Below are 20,021 nucleotides of genomic sequence, written 5' to 3'. Positions count from 1 at the left end.
TAATAGATGTGCCTTTTCTGGGTGGCTGCAGGCTGCTATCCTTTAGGCTTGGGGAAGGTCAATATCCATGGCCCCTTACCAGCCTGAGAATACCAGCTGTCAGCTTTAGCAAGTCTGGTTGTCAAAAATGGGGGAGGACCCCATGTCTGTTTTTTTAATAATTACAAAAAAAAAAAGCAAGCGTGGGGACCCCTTTATTCTTGATAATCAGCCTTGCTGGCAGCTGACAGTTTTGCCTGGCTGGTTAACAAAAATACAGGGGAACCCACGCTGTTTTATTTATAGCGCAGGTGGCGGGTGATGAATGCTCCCATCAGCCGCTGCCTGCACTTACTGGTATTGGCAGCAGCAGGTGTAGGCTGATTGGAGTAAGGGTATGTGCACACGTTGTGGTTTTGGCCCTGTGGATCCACAGCAGTCTTCCATGCGGTGTACAGTATCATGTAAACCTATGGAAAACCAAATCCGCTGTGCACCTGCTGTGGAAAATTTTGCGCAGAAACACAGCGGTTTAGTTTCCACAGCATGTCAATTCTTTGTTCGGAATCCGCAGCGTTTTACACCTATTCCATTACAGGAATCCGCAGGTGTAAAAATGCAGGAGAAATCCACACTGCATCTGCTGCCCCCGCTGTGCGGCGCTTTCAACGCTAGTGTCGGCACGTCGCATTGCACGACGCTAGTGTGAAAGTAGCCTAACTCTCAACAGTCTCACCGATCACCAGCGGAGCAGGGAGAATGATGAGACCTGTCTTCAGCACCCGACGCTGGGGAACAGCGTTAACTGTACTGCTCAGTACCAATGGGAACAAGGAATTGGGCATTTTGAAATGTAATATGCCTGATCCTTCTTTTCCCTTACAATTGTCTTAAAGCATATGGACACCTTGCATATTTAGAAACAATACACTACATTACTAGATTACTACACTGAGGGTGGATCTTTTTCTATTTTAACAGCTTCCCAACCTAGAGACTTTGTTTTGGCATTTTCTTTCTTTTCCCTATATTCAGAGAGCCATAACTTTTTTTCTGTCGCCGTATGTTGACTAGTTTTGGTCCCATTGCATTTTACAATACAATGTAGTGAAAAACGGCAAAATAATTCCTGGTGCGGTAAAATTGTGAATGTAAAAAAACTCTGCAATATTTTTTTCTTTACATGATCTTTGTCATGGCAGGGCACCTGACTATCACGGCAACCCATCAGCACCCGGGGATCACGTTGCAAGGTCGCTGATGAGGGCATTAAATACCGCCAGATTGAGTGCCTTAAATGCCACTGTCAGAGATTTTATCAGCAGCAGGTGTAGCTCAACACCGGTTGCTTCGATTAGAGGACAGTTCTGGCTGTGTAATGTGGGACATTATGAGTAAAAGTCTCAAACTGTTAAGGATCATTCAGATGTGCATACCAATCAGTCCGAGCACGGATTGCTAATGTACAGACTGGCTGCAGCTCTCCCAATCCGACTGTTACAGCTTCATATATTTCTATGAAGATATTACTCTCGAGTCGGAGGAGCCACTGCTACTCCCTGCATTCTGGTCCGATCTCGGGCTAAATGAGCCTTTATAGAATTTCTCCAATCATATGGCATATGACTGATATGTCATCACTTCATGAGCAAGGGGATCTGACTTTGTGGACTTTATCGGCTAAATGTGTTAAAAAGGTTGTTTTAGTAAGTGGTGTGGGGAAAAAAATGGGACAGCTGTAAAAGTAGACCCAAGGAAGGAGAAGGATGTTAGTGTCAAAATACAAAATTCAAAATGGCTTTCCAGATTGACAAGCCAAGCAGAAACCATCACTGACACTTAAACAGAATACGAATGCACAGTACAGAGATCTTTTCAATAAATTTTTACACCAAGACCTACAATAATAACAAAAGGGGCTTACTAGTCTAGAAGGCTTCATTTTCACAAATGGCAACTCTTCTGTAAGCAGTGAGATTATGGAACGCTCTACCGCAGGATGTTGTGATGGTTGATTTACTGAGCAAGTATGAGGATGCTTTATTTAAAGTATTTAATTATGGGTACTAGAGTCTGAGGTGGGACGTTGATCCAGGGAACTAAGGATTACTGCATCTGAAGTCAGGAAATATTTTTTTTTATCCAATATGGGGCAATTATCCTCATAGGACTGTGTATTTTTTTTTCAACCATAATAAACTTTATGAAATGAAAAACAAAGTTACAGTTGGCTAAAGGGAAGCAGTCATAGACTTTGGATGAGTTGATGAGTGAGACTCCATTGATGAATTACAAATCTACAAGCATCGAGGTGATGGTGCTAGTGCAGTGCTTGTGAACATATAAAGATCTTCTCCCAATCATTTTCCTGCTGATTTATGAAATGGCGTTGCACGCAGATTAAGTACCAGAGAAAATGATAATTATCTCAGTAGTCAATGCAGAGGTGTAAATAGGTAAAAGGGAATAACAGGTGGCGTTATAGAGCACAAGTCCTCTCTGGAGGAGGAAATAGAAAATTTAGGAAACTTTTCTCATTGTATAAATAGAAAATAGGTTTGGTCACTTTTCAGGATGATAACACAGGTCAACAAAAAAAATTTTTTTTTCTGGTGTCCAAAATATTTTAATGAATTTGGGGTATTTTTGGGGTGCTGATTCTGAATATGCTATCACTTTTGCCAGATTGGCTCAAGTTTTTGACATTTTTGGTATCTTATTTATAGCACTTGTTGGTAAATGCGACGCATCATCTCATTAATTTCTTTGGATTAGTACTTGAACTGAGCAGTTCTCAATATAGTTTTGTGTTAATTAGTGTTCTAAAAGTTTGTTCATAGCTTGATTTTTGCACTAACTTTATGTTGTTGTCTGTTTTCCAGTGAAAAGCATGAACTCATCAAGAAGAAGTTGTCTTAACGATCCAGACTCATTCTGTTACATTTGTGGTGAATATACACTGCCAAAACATAGAAGAAACATAACAGACTTCGTAAAAAAAGTGTATTTTGCCTATTTTGCGGTTATGCTTGGGGACCAAGACAAGTTTTGGGCACCACACATAGTGTGCAAAGCATGTATCGAATTATTACGAAAATGGAGCAAAGGACAAAGAAAAAGCTTCAAATTTGGTGTTCCAATGGTGTGGAGAGAGCCAAAAAATCATCATGATGACTGTTATTTCTGTGCAGTGCAAGTGCAAGGATTCAATAAGCATAAGAAACGAAAATGGGAGTAACATGGAATCTGCAAGAAGGCCTGTCCCTCATTGTGAAGATGTGCCTGTACCTGTGTTTACCATAAATAACAGTCATCATGATGATTTTTTGGCTCTCTCCACACCATTGGAACACCAAATTTGAAGCTTTTTCTTTGTCCTTTGCTCCATTTTCGTAATAATTCGATACATGCTTTGCACACTATGTGTGGTGCCCAAAACTTGTCTTGGTCCCCAAGCATAACCCCAAAATAGGCAAAATACACTTTTTTTACGAAGTCTGTTATGTTTCTTCTATGTTTTGGCAGTGTGTATTCACCACAAATGTAACAGAATGAGTCTGGATCGTTAAGACAACTTCTTCTTGATGAGTTCATGCTTTTCACTGGAAAACAGACAACAATATAAAGTTAGTGCAAAAATCAAGCTATGAACAAACTTTTAGAACACTAATTAACACAAAACTATATTGAGAACTGCTCAGTTCAAGTACTAATCCAAAGAAATTAATGAGATGATGCGTCGCATTTATCAACAAGTGCTATAAATAAGATACCAAAAATCTCAAAAACTTGAGCCAATCTGGCAAAACTGATGACATATTCAGAATCAGCACCCCAAAAATACCCTAAATTCGATGAAATATCTTTGGCACCAAAAATGCTGTTGACCAGTGTAATGCACAGTGCCACAGAGAAAAAAGTTTTTAAAGGGAACCTGTCAGGTGATTCATGCTGCCACAGTGGATGTCATGTTACAAACAGCCTTGTTTTACTATGAAGCACAACTGTGATTGCAGAAACCACCTTCTTATTTTCCTCCAGGGGCGAGCTCTCGATCAAACCAAGCTGGACGTTGAACCACCGACACAGAATCAATATTAACACTTGAAGCCAGTAACCTTTTGATTTATTCCTTAGGCTATGTGCACACGTTGTGGATTTTGGTGCGGATCCGCAGCGGATTTGACGCTGCGAATCTGCAGCTGTTTTCCATGCGTTGTACAGTACCATGTAAACGTATGGAAAACAAAATCTGCAGTGCACATGGTGCGGAAAAAACTGCAGAAACACAGCGGTGTTTTTTCCGCAGCATGTCAATTCTTTGTGCAGATTCCGCAGCGGTTTACACCTGCTCCTCAATAGGAATCCGCACAAAAACTGCGGTAAATCCGCGGGTAATCCGCGGTGTGGTTTACCTGCGGATTTTGCAAAAACAGTGCGGAAAAATCCACACACCAATCCGCAACGTGTGCACATACCCTTAAAGAACCTGGCAGCAAGATTTAGCCCTATAAACTAAAGGCGTGGCCATAATGGTGCTGTGATGCTGATTAACATGATACCTAATGTAAATGGATCCGCTCAGTGGCTGATGAATATTCGCTTATGAGTTTTCCATAGAATGACATCTTCAGTGTAGGGTCTTCTACTGGTTTTCTGTGCCAGGCCACCAGCCTTCTCTGTTTCTTGTGCAGGTCACTGATTATTCAATGACCTGCCTCCGTTTTAAAATTCTGGGCCGCCATCATTGTGTGTGCAGTGTGATTTGGCGTCCTGTACGCAGGACTTCAATAAAATGGTGTCAGTTCGAGATTTCGTCTCAGTAAATTTCTCACTGAGCCAAAATTGCGATCTGCACATCCAGTGCCAATTTATTGAAGTCCTGCGCACGTGCTGCCCACACAATGGCGGTGCAGAGTTTTAATAAGAATTCAGTGACCTGCCTCTTCAGTGATCTGCACATGCAAAGGAGGCTGGTGGGGGAAGGTGGAGAACCAGAAGATGACCCTGCCCCCACGTCACGCTTCAAAGCATACACCATCATTTTATGAAAACTTCACAAAGTGAGTATTCATCAGCCACTGAGCTGATCCCTTTACATCAGGTATATGAATCAGCATCACAGGCCAGGCCTTTAATTTATAGGGCTAAACCCTGCTGATGGGTTCTCGGTTTTGCGTTTTTTGCTTCCCAGAGCCATAACTTTTTTTTTTAGTTTTCTGTCAATTTGGCCATGTGAGGGCTTATTTTTTGCGGGACGAGTTGGACTTTTGAACGACACCATTGGTTTTGCCATGTTGTGTACTAGAAAACGGGAAAAAAATTCCAAGTGCGGTTAAATTGCAAAAAAAAAGTGCAATCCCACAGTTGTTTTTGGATTGTCTTTTTCTAGGTTCACTACATGCTAAAACTGTCCTGCCATTTTGATTCTCCAGGTCATTACTAGTTCATAGACACCAAACATGTCTAAGTTCTTTTTTATCTAAATGGTGAAAAAAAAAATTCCAAACTTTGCTAAAAAAAAAATAAAATAATTGCGCTATTTTCCGATACCCGTAGCGTCTCCATTTTTCGTGATCTTGGGTTGGGTGAGGGCTTATTTTTTGCGCGCTGAGATGATGATTTTAATGATACCATTTTTATGCAGACACGTTCCGTTGATCGCCCATTATTACATTTTAATGCAATGTCACGGTGACAAAAAAAACCATAATTCTGTCGTTTTGACTTTTTTCCTTGCTACGCCGTTTAGCGATCAGGTTACTCCTTTTTTTATTGATATGGGCGACTCAACACGGCGATACCAAATATGTGTAGGGGTTTTTTTTTTATTGTTTTATATTGAAACGGGGGTGATTTAAACTTTTATATTTTTTTTAATTTCTTTATATTTTTAAAACAATTTTCCTTTAAGTTTTGGCATGCTTCAATAACCTCCATGGGAGGCTAGGAGCTGCCACAGCTTGATTCGCTCTGCTTTATAGAGACAATGCTCAGATCGCCTCTGTAGTAGAATTACTGCATTGCTATGAGCGCCTACGGCAGGGTGGCGCTCATAGCAATCCTGCATCAACAACCATAGACACCTCTGGTTGTCATGCCGATGCACCACTGACCCCCGATCACGTGACTGGGGTCAACAGTTCGCGTATTTTCGGCCCGATGGCCAGAAGCGCTAGTTAAATGCTGCTGTCAGAGTTTGACAGCGGCATTTAACTAGTTAATAGGTGCGGGCGGATCGCGATTCCGCCCGCGTCTATTGCGGGCACATATCAGCTGTTCAAAACGGCTGACATGTTCCAGCTTTGATGCGGGCTCACCAGGGGTTCTGCCATCGGACATACTATGCCGCCCGATGGCAGAAAGGGGTTAATAAAGGGTGTTAGCGCTTGAAGATCTCGCAGGAAATGAAAAACAATATAAAAAAGGAATTATTATGAAGCATTAAAGAGTACCTTTCACCAACCTGAGGCTGCCATTTTTATTTAAAGAAGCACTCCCATGAAAGTTTTTATTCTCTTAACATATTGCAATCATCATATATAGCTCTCCCATCTACCCAGCTAAGGCTAGGATCACATTAGCGTTTGAGTCCTCAGCGTGTCATACGCAAACGCATACAAAAACGCATTCATACGCAGCGTTTTTTATCCGCATCATCTTACGCATGACGGCAACAAAAAAAAGCTGTGTGCATACATTTGAATGCTTTTTTGCCTGCGTTTGTGCTGTTTATGCGCATATTTCCAGGTGGGTGTTTCTTAATGGGCGTGTCTCAATCGGTTCCTGGACACAGTCCGAAGTACCCAAGCGCATCGAATGCATGCGTTCCCATAGGCAGTAATGTGTTTTTTTACGCAATGATGCGCATGCCATGCATATTGTTGCAACTGCCAAAAAATGCAATTCTGGCGTTTCGATTTTCCTTCTTCTTGCACAGTTTACTAATCATATTAATTTATTTTATATTTTGAACGCAGCAATATCAAATGTGTGTTTTTTAGAAAGGGGTGTGATTTGAACTTTTAGATTTTCTTTTTTTTTTCTTTTTTTACTTTTTTATTACTTTTCACTGTATTTGTTAGTCCCCTTTGGGGACTTGAACCTGCAATCACCTGGTTGCTTGTGCGTTATAATGACATATAGCAAAAATCAAGGTTTCCTATGAACGCCAGTCATAGGCTAGTTTGTATAGGGGTCTTCAGCAGACTCCTGGCTGTCACGGCAACTCATCGTAGCCCCGACATCTTGTCTAGGGAGTGCCAATGGGTGCATAGAATGGCGTGTCCCCCTGCGGGCAGGGGTGCTGTGAATGCCACTGTCACAGATGCACAGCAGCATTTATCACGTTAACAGATGCGGGTTGTGCCCCACTTCACCTGCACTTGTTAGAGTCAAAGGACAAAAATAAACCTTATTCATTTTATATTTTGAGAAATCTGACTTTTAACCCCTTTCTAACATTAGACGTGCTATCCCGTCGAGGTGGTATGGGTCCTTATGACCACCGACGGGATAGTACGTCTAAGGCTACTTTCACACTAGCGTCGTGCACTGCACGTCGCAATGCGTCGTTGTGGAGAAAAAACGCATCCTGCAAAGTTGTCTGCAGGATGTGTTTTTTCTCCATAGACTTTTATTAGCGACGCATTGCGACGCAGTGCCACACGTCGCAACCGTCGTGCGACGGTTGCGTCGTGTTTTGGCGCACCGCCACCACAAAAAAAGTTACATGCAACGTTTTTTTGTGCGTCGGGACCGCCATTTTCGACCGCGCCTTACAATGAAGCAGCGGAAGCGTCTTAAGACTGCTTCCGCTGCCAACGTCGGGCATCTTCTTCACAGTATGCGTCAGTACGTCAAGCCGATGCAGCGCGACGGCCCCGTACCGACGCTAGTGTGAAAGTAGCCTAACGCGATCAGCCGCGCTCACGGGGGGAGCACGGCCGATCGCGGCCGGGTGTCAGCTGACTATCGCAGCTGACATCCGGCACTATATCAAAGATGATCGCAGCGTTCCGGCGGCATAGGGAAGCACCGCGCAGGGAGGGGGCTCCCTGCGTGCTTCCCTGAGACCCTCGGAGCAACGCCATGTGATCGTGTTGCTCCAAGGGTCTCCTACCTCCTCCTACCTGCAGGCCTGGATCCAAAATGGCCGTGGGAGGCCTTCCGGGTCCTGCAGGGAGGTGGCTTTCAAGCGCCTGCTCAGAGCAGGCGCCGGGAAGCCTCCCTGCAGTGCCTGTGTGATTGCTGATCTGACACAGTGCATTGCAAAGTGTCAGATCAGCGATCTGTTACTTTGCTGCGATGTCCCCCCCTGGGGCAATGTAAAAAGAATAATATTTACATGTGTGTGAAAAAAAAATAATTCCTAAATAAAGAAAAAAAAAATATATATTGTTCCAATAAATACATTTCTTTATCTAAATTAAAAAAAAACACATAAAAGTACACATATTAAGTATCGCCGCGTCCGTAACGACCCGCCCTATAATACTGTCCCACTAGTTAACCCCTTCAGTGAACACCGTAAAAAAAAGAGGCAAAAAACGACGCTTTATTATCATACCGCCAAACAAAAAGTGGAATAACACGTGATCAAAAAGACGGATATAAATAACCATGGTGCCGCTGAAAATGTCATCTTCTCCCGCAAAAAAACAAGCCACCATACAGCGTCATCAACGAAAAAATAAAAAAGTTATAGTCCTCAGAATAAAGCGATGCAAAAATAATTATTTTTTATATAAAATAGTTTTTATCATATAAAAGCGCCAAAACATAAAAAAGATATAAATGAGGTATCGCTGTAATCGTTCTGACCCGAAGAATAAAACTGCTTTATCAATTTTACCAAACGTGGAACGGTATAAGCGACCCCCCCCCCCCCCAAAGAAATAGCTGTTTTTTGTTAATTCTACCTCACAAAAATTGGAGTAAAAAGCAGTCAAAAAATGTCATGTGCCCGAAGATGGTACCAATAAAAACGTCAACTCGTCCCGCAAAAAAAAAAAAAACCTCACATTACTCTGTGGACCAAAATATGGAAAAATTATAGCTCTCAAAATGTGGAGACGCAAAAACTATTTTTTGCAATACAAAGTGTCTTTTAGTGTGTGACGGCTGCCAATCATAAAAATCCTCTACAAAACCCGCTATGAAAGTAAATCAAATCCCCCTTCATCACCCCCTTAGTTAGTGAAAAATAATAAAATTTTTAAAAATGTAATTATTTCCATTTTCCCATTAGGGTTGGGGCTAAAGTTAGGGTTTGGATTACATTTACGGTTGGGGTTAGAATTAGGGTTAGGGGTGTGTTTGGGTTATGCTTTCAGTTAGAATTGGGGGGGTTTCCACTGTTTAGGAACATCAGGAGCTCACCAAACGCGACATGGCGTCCAATCTCAATTCCAGCCAATTCTGGGGGCTAAAAAGTAACTTTTGTGGAAAAAAAAAAGATTTTTTATTTTCACGGCTCTGTGTTATAAACTGTAGTGAAACACTTGGGTGTTCAAAGTTTTCACAACACATCTAGATATGTTCCTTGGGGGATCTAGTTTCCAATATGGGGTCACTTGTAGGGGATTTCTACTGTTTAGGTACATCAGGGGCTCTGCAAATGCAGTGTGACGCCTGCAGACCATTCCAAACGGAGCTCCTTCCCTTCCGAGTTCTGCCATGCGCCCAAACGGTGGTTCCCCCCACATATAGGGTATCAGCGTACTCAGGACAAATTGGACAACAACTTTTGGGGTCCAATTTCTCCTGTTACCCTTGGGAAAATACAAAACTGGAGGCTAAAAAATAATTTTTGTGGAAAAAAAAAGTTTTTTGTTTTTTCACGGCTCTGCGTTATAAACTGTAGTGAAACACTTGGGGGTTCAAAGTTCTCACAACACATCTAGATAAGTTCCTTGAGGGTCTAGTTTCCAATATGGGGTCACTTGTGGGGGAGTTTCTACTGTTTAGGTACATCAGGGGCTCTGCAACTGGAACGTGACTCCTGCCGACTAATCCATCTAAGTCTGCATTCCAAACGGCGCTCCTTCCCTTCCGAGCTCTGCCATGTGCCCAAGTGGTGGTTCCCCCCACATATGGGGTATCAGCGTACTCGGGACAAATTGGACAACAACTTTTAGGGCCCAATTTCTCCTGTTACCCTTGGGAAAATACAAAACTGGGGGCTAAAACATTTTTGTGGAAACATTTTTTTTTTATTTTCACGGCTCTGCGTTATAAACTGTAGTGAAACACTTGGAGGTTCAAAGTTCTCACAACACATCTAGATAAGTTCCATAGGGGGTCTTCTTTCCAAAATGGTGTCACTTGTGGGGGGTTTCAATGTTTAGGCACATTAGGGGCTCTCCAAACGCAACATGGCGTCCCATCTCAATTCCAGTCAATTTTGCATTGAAAAGTCAAATGGTGCTCCTTCCCTTCCGAGCTCTGCCATGCGCCCAAACGGTGGCTTACCCCCACATATGGGGTATCAGCGTACTCAGGACAAACTTCACAACAACTTTTGGGGTCCACTTTCTTCTGTTACTCTTTGAAAAATAAAAAATTGGGGGTGAAATATTTTTGTGAAAAAATATGATTTTTTATTTTTACGGCTCTGCATTATAAATTCCTGTGAAGCACTCGGTGGGTCAAAGTGCTCACCACTCATCTAGATAGGTTCCTTAGGGGGTCTACTTTCCAAAATGGTGTCACTTGTGGGGGGTTTCAATGTTTAGGCACATCAAGGGCTCTCCAAACGTGACATGGCGCCCTATCTCAATTCCAGTCAATTTTGCATTGAAAAGTCAAACAGCGCTCCTTCCCTCCAAGCTCTGCCATGCGCCCAAGCAGTGGTTTACCCCCACATATGAGGTATCAGTGTACTCAGGACAAATTTTACAACAACTTTTGGGGTCCAATTTCTCCTGTTACCCTTGGTAAAATAAAACAAATTGGAGCTGAATTAAATTTTTGGGTGAAAAAAAGTTAAATGTTCATTTTTTTTTTTAAACATTCCAAAAATACATGTGAAACTCCTGAAGGGTTAATAAACTTCTTGAATGTGGTTTTAAGCACCTTGAGATGTGCAGTTTTTAGAATGGTGTCACACTTGGGTATTTTCTATCATATAGACCCCTCAAAGTGACTTCAAATGTGATGTGGTCCTTAAAAAAAATGGTGTTGTAGAAATGAGAAATTGCTGGTCAACTTTTAACCCTTATAACTCCCTAAGAAAAAAAAATGTGGTTCTAAAATTGTGCTGATATAAAGTAGACATGTGGGAAATGTTACTTATTAGGTATTTTGTGTGACATCTCTGTGATTTAAGGGCATAAAAATTCAAAGTTGGAAAATTTCAAAATATTTGCCAAATTTCCATTTTTTTCACAAATAAACACAGGTAATATCAAAGAAATGTTACCACTATCATAAAGTACAATATGTCACAAGAAAACAGTGTCAGAATCATCAGGATCCATTGAAGCGTTCCAGAGTTATAACCTCATAAAGGGACAGTGGTCAGAATTGTAAAAATTGGCCCGGTCATTAACGTACAAACCACCCTTGGGGGTAAAGGGGTTAATAATGTAACGATACCACATATTTGTATTTTTTTTATAGGGCAAAGGGGGGTTGATTTGAACTTTTATATGCATAAATATTTACTGTATATACTCGAGTATAAGTCGACCCGAGTATCAGCCGAGACACCTAATTTTGCCACAAAAAAACTAGGAAAACTTTATGACTTGAGTATAAGCCAGGTATGCATTGTCCCCTCATCCCTGTCCTGTTATGCATGGCTCCCCATCCCTGTCCTTGTATGCATGGCTTCCCATCCCCGTCTTTGTATGCATGGCTCCCTGTCCTTGTATGCATGGCTCCCTGTCCTTGTATGCATGGCTCCCTGTCCTTGTATGCATGGCTCCCTGTCCTTGTATGCATGGCTCCCCGTCCTTGTATGCATGGCTCCCCGTCCCAGTCCTTGTATGCATGGCTCCTTGTCCTTGTATGCATGGCTCTCCGTACTTGAATGCATGGCTCCTTATCCCCTATTCTTGTATGCATGGTTCCTATAAAAAAAATCCTACTTACCTTCCCTGTGCACCCTCGCTGCATCTCGTTCCAGCGCCATCAGCTCTTCCGGCCGAGCGATCACGTGTCCCCGCTCATTAAAGTAATGAATATTCACTCCACGCCTATGGGAGTGGAGTGAATATTCATTACCTTAATGAGCGGGGGAAACGTGATGGTTCTGTCGGAAGACTGAATATTCTCTTTAGCAGTGGGCACAAATACAGCCTCAGCCGCCGGCTCCTGCCTCGGTGACCCGCCGCTCCCCCTCCTCTGCTGTCATTCTGGGACAATGACTCGTGTATAAGCCAAGGGGGGCGTTTTCAGCACACACAAATGAGTTGAAAAACTCGTCTTATAAACGAGTATATACGGTAATTTTTTAATGGTCAATTGTACTAAATACAGCAATACCACAGTACTGCTATATATAGCAAAAATCGCAGTCTCCTATGAACACCAGCCAGAAGCTGGCGTTAACGAAATAATTCACATGATAGACACAGGTCTTAAGCATACCCCCAACTGTTATGGCAACTGAACAACGATCGCGTCGTGGAGGGTGCCGATAGTCACATGGAATGACATGCCACCGTGCTGTAAACGTAGCTGTCAGAGATTGATAGCGGCATTTAACAGGTTAACAGCCTCGGGTGGATCGCCACAAGCAACTGTTAGAGGCAGATGATGGCTGAATATCACAGCCATTATCTGCGGGCTCAGGAACTGTCAGGGAGCCGGCTTATGACAGAACTGTATGTCGGTAAGGAGTTAGAGGATCTTTCAGCAACATTTTTCAGATTGAACGTGACAAGTAATGCAATAGTGGCTGTAGAGTGAAATAAAACATCCTTTGTAAGTCCAAATGGGTTTTATTGGATTTCATTGGGGGCATGTACACCTTCCATTTGTATGAGTTGGAACTCAAAAGCAGGCAGCAATATACTAGAGAGAGAACATATAATGCAGGTGTCTAGATGCAACAAGCAGAGAGCACGAGGCTGAAAAATCCAGGAGTTGATATATTGGTATTTATATACAACAATAAATTTTAACCAATTAGGGTTAGTAGATATGTAATTTAACAGTATACAGTAATGAATCACAACAGATTTTGAATAAACAAGAAAGTCTCACTACTTAACGTTACTCATGCGCCCAGTCTTGGGAGTCAACACATGAGTTCTCGCTCAAAACTCTGGCCCTAGCGGGGGGCACTGGGTTTTCCCGCTAGGCCGCAAGTCTCTTCCTAACCTAGTCTATTTAAACCCATTGAGCCTCCCACACACAAACCAGCCCCCTACCAGCATGTAATCATTTTCCCAGCCGACCCCGGTACCATAGGTGATAGCTGGAAGTGACGGTCCTGCTCACTCGTACAGTTCCTCCTTTCTCGCAGGCGTGTCTCTCCTGACGCAGTCACTGCACAGCTCTTCTCGGCTTGACCCTTGGCGGAAATCTCTCAGGCTCGGGGCAGAGAGGAGTGAGCTTCAGCTCTTGACAGGTGTAGTTGCACCTTGGAGGCTTGACTAGCGCAGGGCACAGATTCCGGCTCTGACCAGTGTAAGCCATACTCGGGGATATCTTCCGGGGAATCTGGACCTTGCCAAGTGGTGACCAACACTTGGGTAGCACAGACTGGTCTCTGGAACACGTCTGCCCCGCTCTCCTCCCTGACACCAAAACTCCTCGAGGTTGGGTGCACAGAGCTTTTATATCAGGGAAGTCCTTACTGACGGTTACCTGATCTGGTTTAGCACACAAGTTCCTTCCCCTTGTAAATCTTCTAGTACACTTCAGTTCCGCTTGATTTTGTCTGGCCAGCACATGGCAGTCGCTCATTAATGGCACATCCTGCACTAATATTTAAGTGGTCTCATGGCCTTTTGTTACATTCCTCCCCTCTTTTTGCTTGCCAGTCCTCAGGCCAGTGAAATTCTTTTGAGTTTGAAGTTTTCCCAAAGGTAGGCCGAATTCAGCCAACGGTTGCACGCACTCCTGGGTCTTCTGCTGTATCTGGGACCAGATGAAATCCTGAGCATACCTGTTAGGGGGAATCCTGTACTGGTATTTAGACATCCTTGCGATCCACTGCTGTTCTAGCCCTCCCAGCTCTGCATTTTCTAGGTGGGCTAGGGGGTTGTTTTCCATCCGCACATGTATTTCTGACCCTGACAAATACTTCCCACATTTCTCAGTCATAGCCCATATCAGCACCAGTAACTCCAGTTTCAACGAACTGTAATTGTCTGGATTCTTCTCCGTGTCTCTCAGTGACCTACTGGCATACGCAATCACCCGCTGTCTTCCTTCTTGTACCTGAGCCAATACTGCCCCCCAGTCCGTATAGGCGTCCATTGGTGTACAGCACGAAGAGATGCGAGAGGTCGGCGTAGGCCAAGATTGGAGCATCCGTCAATGCCATCTTCAATGCCTGAAATGCTTCTTGCCGTGGGCCCCATTGAATGGGTTGACATTTGGCTCCCTCAGCCCCCGCAACAACTCGTTGAGTGGTATTGCAATCTTGGTGAAGTCCCTTATGAACCTGCAGTAGTATTCGGCTAGCCCTAGGAATATTCTCAGGTCAGTGGGTGTGGGCTACTTCAGTACTGCAGCCACCCCTGCGGTGGGGTAAACTCCCGCAGTAGATACGGTGTGTCCCAGGTATTCAATTTCTTGCTTGAATAAGTGACACTTCCGGGGCTTCAGTTTTAAGCCGTATCTTTGAAGCCATTATAGCACTTGCTCCAGCGGGTTAAGATGCTCTTCAAACGTGGCAGAATAGATGATTATGTCGTCCAAATAGATCAAAGTTCAGGTCCTCCCAAGAATCTTTCCATCAACCGCTGAAAGGTTCCTGGTGCTGTCGTCAGTCCGAAAGGCATCCGGTTGAACTCAAACAGGTCCATAGGGAGGACAAAGGCTGTTTTTGGATGGTTCTTCTCAGCCACTGGTACTTGCCAATAGCCTCTGGCTACATCAAGTGAGGGAAAATATTTGGCTTTTCCTAATGCAGATAGGGACGCTTCAATTCTGGGCAATGGATGAGTCCCGTTCGGTACACACATTCAGCCTCCGGTAGTCCATGCAGAACCTCGGGGTATGTTCCTTTTTCTGAACTAAAACGATGGGGGGGCCACCCAGGGACACTGGCTCTCACGGATCACACCATTGCACAGCATGTGGGACAACAGTTCTTTCACCTCCTGGTACATCTGAGGTGGGATCTAACAATCTCGAATGGGAGCAATGGTTCTTGTAGGGACCTCATGCTGAATAGCCTGGGTGCACCCAAAGTCAGCTTCATGCTGTGCAAACACCCCTCGATATCGCTGTAATAACTGTTCAACTTGCCTCGAGGAAAACTCTGTGAGGTTGACCTCCATCTATTCCAAGATGTGACGTCCAGCTAGTGGTTCACGTCGGTTTTCCTATCGAGCGACACCGCTAAGGTCCATGAGCCTCCTCCCACAGGTGCAAACTCGGGCCATTTCTTGTCAGGGCATCAACTGAAGACTTGCTCCACTTAAGTTTATCACTACACAGGCAGAGATGCTTACCTGTCCAGGGCCTCCAAACAATTGCACTAAACAAGGTGCAGCGGACCCAAATAAAGATGGCAAATACACAGGTGCAATAATACCGATAAGGCAGCCAGCCTACAATCAGGAATTGGCCGCTTGGTACACCTGTGCAAACAAATAGTCTGTATGTGGCATGTTCACACAGAAATGCAGAGCATATGGCTCAAAGCCTATTACTGTAATGATGCCATATAGCGGGCTAACCATTGCTGACTGTCATGCATCCTGTGTGAACAGTGGCCACAGTTTACAGAGCCATCTGGGCCAAACTGCACCCTGAAAAAATATAAAGTGCACAAACAGATTATTTGTTTGCACAGGTGTACCAAGCAGCCAATTCCTGATTGTAGGCTGGCTGCCTTATCAGTATTATTGCACTTGTGTATTTGCCATCTTTATTTGGGTCCACTGCACCTTGGTTAGTGCAATTGTTTGGAGGCCCTGGACATGTAAGCATGTAAGTGTAAACATGTAAGTGTAACCAATAATCCAGAGATTGCTTCTTCTCCCTCTATAGGCTCAGTCTGGACATCTACACCCTCTAAGGATACATGGGCCAGTACCGGCATAATGAGTAGAGTCTGTGCCACCGGCAATGTCACTGTGCCTTCGGGCGGTATCAATACTGTGGTGAGATTCTGGGAGGCAGCGGATAACTTTTGAATTTGACTGACTCACACTAGTTGCTGGAATACTTACTGGCTGGGTCACGGGTGCCATGGGTCCAATTGTTTTTATCGGGGCCCTCTGCTAAAAATTGTCCCACTTCTTTTAACACATTCATTCCAAGGGTTACAGTGGGTCCTCCGCCTCCAAACCCTTTTGTCAACATCATTACTTTTCGGCCCAGATCCTTTTCGCAGATCTGGACAGACATCAACACTACTCTTGCTACTGAGACAGGCAGTTGATTAGCCGCCACCAGTCAGATGGTATGTTATTTTCTGGAGTGAGCAACTTCGGGAAAATGACTCTGGAAATATGCCTCAGGCATTGTGGTCACCTGATACCCCGTGTCCATCAAGCAGCGAATGAGTTGCCCATTGAACTCAGCCCAGGTAATGGGTCTCTCGGAGACAATATCCTCAGAATTCTCTCTTCCGCTCTCTGAGGCAAGAAACCCCACGGTAAGCTCCATGACCGCGGGGCGCGTTAGTTTAAGCTCCTTTCTCGACTCGCACAGTCTCTTGAAATATGACCCCTTCCACCGCAGGTCCAACACTATCGCTCACGTTCCGCTGATGGGCTATGTAAGCAGCGTGATGAGATCAGGAAGGAGTCACTTTCCCGCTCTGACCTCCTCTCACGTGAAGTCGGGGGATCAGCTGGAGGGTTGGCGGCAGGGGTCCCCTTGATTCTGCACAGCTCAGCTCGAATATCCTGAATCTCTTGACGTATTTCCCGCACCCAGTTGGGCTCATTACGTGTGGACTCCGGGGTAACCACTTCATGACTCTTTCCAAGACTGTGTCTTCGGCCCTGACCTCAAGAAAAGCCAGACCAGAATTCATAAGTAGGCGTTCCTTTAAGAACCGCTTTAGAGAGGGATCCTTCAGTCCAGAAATGAATTGGTCCCGCAGACGGTAATTTTTCTGAGGAATAAACCACAGAGGTGTTCCCCCGTGTCGCCAAACTCATACCCTCACTACATTCAGGGGGAACACCTCTGTGGTTTGTTCCTCAAGGAAATTACCATCTGTTGGCAAACGTACTGTTAGGGTTGGCGGATTGCGCTAAATAAAATAAATAATAAAGCGCAATCGCAACCCGGGGTCCACCGTGCAGAGATGGAAAACTGCTGCTAGAGAATAATGATGGAATACACGGCGAGCGATTATCCTTACACACTGGGTTGAACACCACTCAGTGTGAACAGCACATGAACTGAACTCGCACACAGAAATGAAACAGATGCTCTGAAACTGAGCTGTGTCACTCACACACAGAAATGAAAGAGATGCTCTGCAACTGAGCTGTCACTTGCACACAAACAATAGAGATGCTCTGCACCTGAGCTGTGACACTCGCACACAAACAAAAGAGATGCTCTGCAACTGAGATGTGTCACTCGCACACAGAAACGAAAGAAATGCTCTGCAACTGAGCTGTGTCACTCGCACACAGAAATGGAACAGATGCCCAGCATAATACCCTGACTAGGGTCGTGCTTTCTCTGGAACTCTACTGTGCTAACCGCACACATGTAGGAACCAGATGCTAAGCCAATGGCTAATTGTCCCCACTGACGCTAGCTGCCTGCCTACGTGTACAGTCCCAAGGCTAGACTGACACACCACACATGCAGACAGAGTGGTAGAGTATCCACTGGCAACAACCACATATAAATGATACTAGGGCACCGGCGTGCGCCTCTGATAGCCTTATATACACTAGACTCGTGTCCAGTCAGACAGGACCTTGCCCATGGACCAATCCGGAGCTGCCACATCACCAGAGAAGCTGACGTTCATCCACCAATGAGAAGACACCACCTTACGGACATGCTCAGTAGGTGATTTCTCGACTTAGACTCCAGAGTGGCAGGTTGCTAATGTGTAACTGCTAATGTGTAACACTGGTTACAAAGGGCTTGGCTTGAAAGCCTGCAGTAACCAACCGTATACCGCGAGCCTGAGCTAGACGCTGGGACCGACGTCTATGCACCTGCAGCAGCTGAACCCGAATGGGAGACCGCTGAAGCAGACAAGGCTATTGAATTGAAGCATCCTCATTGTACGTAATTTCCGATCAGGTCTGGTGTTAAGGCTCCAGAGGCCCCTCATTGAAAGAGGGTACTGTCACGATCCACAAGGGTCGGACCAGTGGACGAAGCAACAAACTCCAACAACGGGGATGGAAAAAGGGGGAGTAAGGCCCTAACAAAAGGTAACGAGGGATGGGGCACCTCCAAACTCAGCCTGTGCCTATCCCTAAGCTCCCTTAGCACCCTATGTGGGTCCTCCCCCCCGCCGCAGTCACATGCCTTGTCCCTTTGCTGTCACCTCACTAAACCCTGGCTAGTGCACTGGCCGGCAAGAAGGATGCTAGCCTCACCACTGCAGATGGTGTAAACACAGGGTAATGACAAGCAGGAAACAGACAAAGACAGGGAATAAGGAAATTTAGCTTTCAATCTTCTGCTGCAAGCTCCACACAGCAGAGGATTCAGAACCAGGACCTCAAGCAGCTAATACACGCTGACACCAAAGAGCTCCTAAAGCTACTTTCACACTAGCGTCGTGCACTGCACGTCGCAATGCGTTGTTGTGGAGAAAAAAACGCAATGTTGCCCGCAGGATGCGTTTTTTCTCCATAGACTTTTATTAGCGAAGCAGTGCCACACGTCGCAACCATCGTGCGACGGTTGCGCCGTGTTTTGGCGCACTGCCGCCACAAAAAAGTTACATGTAACTTTTTTTGTGCGTCGAGACCGCCATTTTCGACCGCGCATGCGCGGCAGAAACTCCGCCCCCTCCTTCCCGGACCTTGCAATGGGGCAGCGGAAGCGTCCTAAGACTGCTTCCGCTGCCCACGTCGGGCATTTTTTGCACGGTATGCATTGGCACGTCGGGCCGACGCAGCGCGACGGCCCCGTACCGACGCTAGTGTGAAAGCAGCCTAACTCGACGGCTGGTCTCCAGAGAAAAAAAAAATTCTATTACCAACAGTCAGGTGATGCATCATGTGGCTATTTAACCCCTTTACCCCAAGGGTGGTTTGCATGTTAATGACCAGGCCAATTTTTACAATTCTGACCATTGTCCTTTTATGAAGTAATAACTCTGGAACGCTTTCAAGTATCCCGGTGATTCGTGAGATATTGTGCTTCCTGATAGTGGTAAAATTTATTTGATATGACTTGCGTTTATTTGTGAAAAAAATGAAAATTTTGAGAAAATTTAGAAAATTTCACAATTTTCCAACTTTGAATTTTCATGCCCTTAAATCATAGAGATATGTCACACAAAATATTTTAATAAGTAACATTTCCCACATGTCTACTTTATATCAGCACAATTTTGGAACAAAAATTGTTTTTTGTTAGGAAGTCATAAGGATTAAAAGTTGACCAGCGATTTCTCATTTTTACAACACCATTTTTCCATTTTTTTTTTAGGGACCACATCACATTTGAAGTCACTTTGAGGGGTCTATATGATAGAAAATATCCAAAAGTTACACCATTCTAAAAACTGCACCCCTCAAGGTGCTCAAAACCACATTCAAGAAGTTTATTAACCCTTCAGGTGCTTCACAGGAATTTTTGGAATGTTTAAAATAAATGAACATTTAACTTTTTTTCACAAAAAATGTACTTCAGATCCAATTTGTTTTATTTTCCCAAGGGTAACAGGAGAAATTGGACCCCAAAAGTTGTTGTCC

The sequence above is a fragment of the Ranitomeya variabilis genome, chromosome 1 (assembly GCF_051348905.1).
Source record: "Ranitomeya variabilis isolate aRanVar5 chromosome 1, aRanVar5.hap1, whole genome shotgun sequence".
Classification (NCBI taxonomy): Eukaryota; Metazoa; Chordata; class Amphibia; order Anura; family Dendrobatidae; genus Ranitomeya; species Ranitomeya variabilis.
Note: the sequence above shows the minus strand (reverse complement) of the source record.